This window comes from Mauremys reevesii, linkage group 4 (assembly GCF_016161935.1).
Source record: "Mauremys reevesii isolate NIE-2019 linkage group 4, ASM1616193v1, whole genome shotgun sequence".
In the NCBI taxonomy this organism is placed as follows: Eukaryota; Metazoa; Chordata; order Testudines; family Geoemydidae; genus Mauremys; species Mauremys reevesii.
The window spans coordinates 33863241-33868007 of record NC_052626.1 but is presented as its reverse complement, the minus strand read 5'-3'; positions in this window follow the sequence as shown (position 1 = coordinate 33868007).

The following is a 4767-nucleotide window of genomic DNA, read 5'->3' as shown; positions in this document are numbered from 1 at the left end:
GTCAGGGAAATCCACTGGCGGGCTGGGCCAGTTTGTTTACCTGCCATGTCCACAGGTTCGGCCGATCACAGCTCCCACTGGCTGCAGTTCACCGCTCCAGGCCAATGGGGGCTGCGGGAAGCAACGGCCAGCACATCCCTTGGTCTGCGCCGCTTCCCACAGCCCCCATTGGCCTGGAGCAGCGAACTGCGGCGAGTGGGAGCCATGACCGGCCGAACCTGCGGACACGGCAGGTAAACAAACCAGCCCGGCCCGCCAGGGTGCTTACCGTGGCGGGCCACGTGCCAGAGATTGCTGATCCCTGTTCTAACCAGAGAAAAACAAATGCAGAAATCAAACAGCAATCACCTTGTGCTGTGCTGCCAATAATTTAACAAGTGTCTCCCACAACACTGTCCCCCTTATCTTATTCCATACACCTTGAATGGGACATGCATGGACCCACAAAGAAGAGGGCAGAAAGGTTATGAATCTATTTGCTTTCCAATTTTAATATTCATATGAAGGTTGTGGGGGGAAATATCCTCTCATGGGATTTTTTAAAAATACCTGGTCTTTTGATACAAACCATATTCCAAAGGCAAAAGGAGCCTAAGAACTCCAGGGATAAATGTCACAAGTGTGACTGGAATTATACTGCAGTAGTCAGAAAGAGAGTGACTACGCGGGGCACTCATCTTAGTCTACCTTCTAATGTGGTTGTGCAATTTTAACAAGCAGGTTTCTAGGAGCCCTCAATATCTTCAGCAATGTTTTAAACCTGTACATTTATACAGGCTTGCCAAAAACGTCTCCGCTTTTGTCTTTGTTAATACATATGCTTTCCCTTTTTGAGATAGTTTCATTATAATAGGGAAGATCCAGATTCAGATGGTTAAAAGTTAATTATTGTTGAAACACACACAGGGCCTCACACAACTCTGTTGGAATTATTCATTGTGTACACTGGTGGAAATGGGGTCCCATGTCTACAGGACACAAAGAGGCAAAGCAATGGGGATACAGCAGTAGGAAACCATGAACTACTAATCCTCATGCTGTTCTTCTCCTGGGGTTAAAGTAATACAGGGCTAGATTCTGCTCTTGGTTATAATCGTCTAAAGCCAGAGTATCTGGATTTACACCAGTTCACTGAGAATAGATATTGGTCCACATTCCAGTCCTCAGGGCTGTCGATCTGGTTCAAAAAAATTAAAATTATAAAAAACCTGAAGCCAACAATAACCTGTGCAACAGATACTAACTATGGGTTTGGTTCTGTGTAGTGCTGAGAGTCTCCTGTGAAGGTGCTGATTTTTAGAGCTTCTCAGAAAAAAATTCACCCCAAAACCAAAAACTTCACTTTTCAGCTGAAAATTTTCATTTATCCAGTTTTCCAACAACATCAACAACAAAGAGAGAAAATGTGTATGGAAAGCATTTTGCTGCAAAAATTTGCATTTAGGCATAATCCCAATTTTCCATTTAAGAAAAAAAGCCTTGCTATATAGATTTATATATCAGGACTTGGGACCCTGAAAGCGGCACCAAGGAGTGGGTCTTCATGTTAGCATCTGTTCCACAAATTCTTTTTGCATTTGAATGTGATTGTTCCACAATTACTTTCTTTTAACTTTTTAAGGTATGGGTTGTATTTTACTGTTGACAGGGAAAGGACAGCACAGCACAGCACAGCACAGCACAGGAAGCGGCACTGCCAGTTGCTTCATCAAAGTGCTTCAATGCTGGCCTGAGAACACGATGCATTTCATAAGTGAACAAGAAATTTCATCACCTTGGAAGAATTAAAAAAGGAAGCATCTCCACTGTATTAGCATTGATGTGCATTGTTTTGAACAAATATCAGAACCTGTTGACTCCTGAAAAGATCAGCTACAGGGAAGCATAACAGTAGTAAAAAGTACTGTTCTTTGATAACTGGCCAACTTTGTGAGCTGCCCTCAGAAAGAGAACAGCCTTGCTGCAATACCTTAACATGCAAACATCTTTCAGCACATATTGGAAAAGGTTAGGAAAAAATCCCAGCTGTAATACTCGCTTGGCGGCAAGGCAGCGCCCTATCTGTTGCAGCATGGATAGAGTATTGCAGTGGGATTCAGGAGACTTAGGTTCTGTTCCTGGTCTTCTAGTCTCTCACTTGGCAAGTCACTAAGGTCCTGATGCTACCCCGAGATCTGCCCAGGTGGACCTCTGCATCAGCATGGAGTCTCACTGACTTCAGCATGGTGCTGCCCAGGTGCCTGCTCCTGCAGAGCTCAGTGTAAGATCTTCATGTCTCTATTTTCTCATCCTTAAAATGTGGGAAGTGCTTCACCCCACACCGTTCCAAAGCACTTTGCAATGCTAAGATGGACAGTACATTATAACATGTCTGTTGCTATAAATGTAATTCTTGTATTATATTAAAAAGAGGGTGGGAAAAATCAAACCAACTAAACCAAATCAGCCTAAACTTAGCTAAATTTAGCTCCACGGTAAGCAGGTACATCTCTACTGAATTCAGGAGTTGCAGCCAAACTCCTTACAACAGGCCTGAATTTGGCCCTGAACTTTTACAAGCCTTTAATTTCCCCAAAGTACTACCTAAGGGCCTGATCCGGGACTGCTTGCATAGTCACACACATGTTTTTGCAGAATTGCCTCCAAAATTGACTAAATTTCCCAAATTGTTTTGGAGCTATTTGGAGATAAAGAAATGGTGCAGCTGTGCTTACAATAAGCATAGAGACCGGGATTTTCAAAGGAGCCCACAGGACTTAGGTGACCAACTGTCACTGAATTTCAATAGGATTTGGGTGCCTAATTCCCTGAGGCTGTTTTTGACAGTCCCAGTGTCTGTGCCCAAGATTGAATTCCAGCTTCAAGACAGCTTTGGGGGTGTGGGGAATGCAATGTGTTAAACTTAACATCATTGATGTATTTGTCTAATAAATATTACAAAACTAAAAAATGTAGGGGGAGAGAAAATACATTTTTTCTACTTTATTCAATGTCTCCAGATGTGGCAAGTTTGCCTGGGGTGCTTTCACATAGCAAGGTAGTGGGCAACGGCTATGTTTTGTTTATATTTACATGGTGTTATTGCAGTGACAGCAATATAGAAACAACTAAGAGAAAATCCTCCTCTAGGACACACACACTGCAGATTTCTTACCCATACCGCAGATTCTTCTTTTTCTAACTATCTATATGGGGTCCGCCCTTCAAGTACTTCCTTTTTCCAGTCTGTCTCAAAGCAGTTCCTCAGAAACTCTGCAGCTTATCAAATCCTGTTGTATGGCATCCATCCAAGATCCAAATTTTGGGTCTTCCAACCTTTCTCTTACCCTTCATTTCTAAGTTCAAAACCTATTTCCTATATATTCTTCTGACCTTCTTTTCACACGACCAAACCATGTAAGCCTGGATTCCCTCAGCCTTTCTCTAATTGCTACCACCTTCATACTTCCCTTCATTTCTTCATTCCAAACATGGTCCATCCTTGTAACTCCAAGCATGTATCTTAACCATGCTTACCCATACTGCAGATTACTATTGCATATCTCCTGATGACAGTGCATTCATAGAACAAGTGCAAACCCAAGTGGAGAATTTTGCCCTAAGCAAGGAAATTCCTCCTAACAGGCAAAAGGCCAATAAAATTATAAGGCAGTACTATGAAGTGGGCTGAATACAGGATAAGGAAAGAGAAATGTACGAGTTCTAATCTCGGCTTTCTTTGGGACTTGGATATGGCCTTGCCACACGTGACATTGATAATGCATTGTCTCAGGTAAGTCACTGAACTGAACTTTTCTTCATCTCAGTTTCCCAAGTTACAGAATAAGAATGCTAATACTCATAGGGTATGTGACTGCTGAGAAATAATTAATTAATATTTGCACAGCACTTTCAAGCTCAGTGTAAGTAGCAGTCGCATTGTTTGCACAATAACAGCAGTTATTTTTGTACATCAGTAATTACCTGAGGATAGGATCATTGTCCCGTAAGCCCAGTTATAAAGGTATAACTCAAGTTCTATGCAAGTAATGAGTTTTTCTGGGAATTAGGTCACCTTGAGACTGACCCAGTTATATTTCAGTTTTCACTAATATATTTTGTGAACATTCTTCACAATATTTTAGAATATTGTGGCTCACTCTCCAGAATACAGGGCCTGATTCTCCTCTAGTGTCACTTTCACAGCAGTATAGCGCCACTGACTTCAGTTGAGTTACTCTAGATTTATGTTGATGTGCATGAGAGATGAATCAGGCCAGTAGCTTTCATTTCCAAAATTAGCATCCCTTTAACTCCTAGCCACCATGAAACACATCTGACTTTTGAGAAACAGGAAAGAATGTGGTTTGAGTATGAAGGTTAAAATATTCTATTTCCTTGTTCCGCTGAACAAGAAGCAAACTAGTAATTTCATTACAGCTTCAAGAATAAAACCCTTATAAATATGTTGGTTGTGATTTGTTAGTGTTAATTAAGAAAATGAAGAGAAAAAAAGAGAAGCGGTTGTGATTATAAGTATACAGTATAGGTGTTTGCCATTTACCATTCTCCTTTACCATTGTAATCAAGGCACTGTTAGTCACATATAGAATTACACCTTCTGCCAGGAAGTGTCAGTAGCAATAAGGGCTGGGTCCAATATCTAGGGGCTCCTCTTAACATTACAAACCAGTACCAGATAGAGTCCTTACCCCCATAATCTAGGAAATAGTAACCACCACCCCTGGGTGCCTCCAAGAGGCAATACTTCTCCACTCACAAGGACAT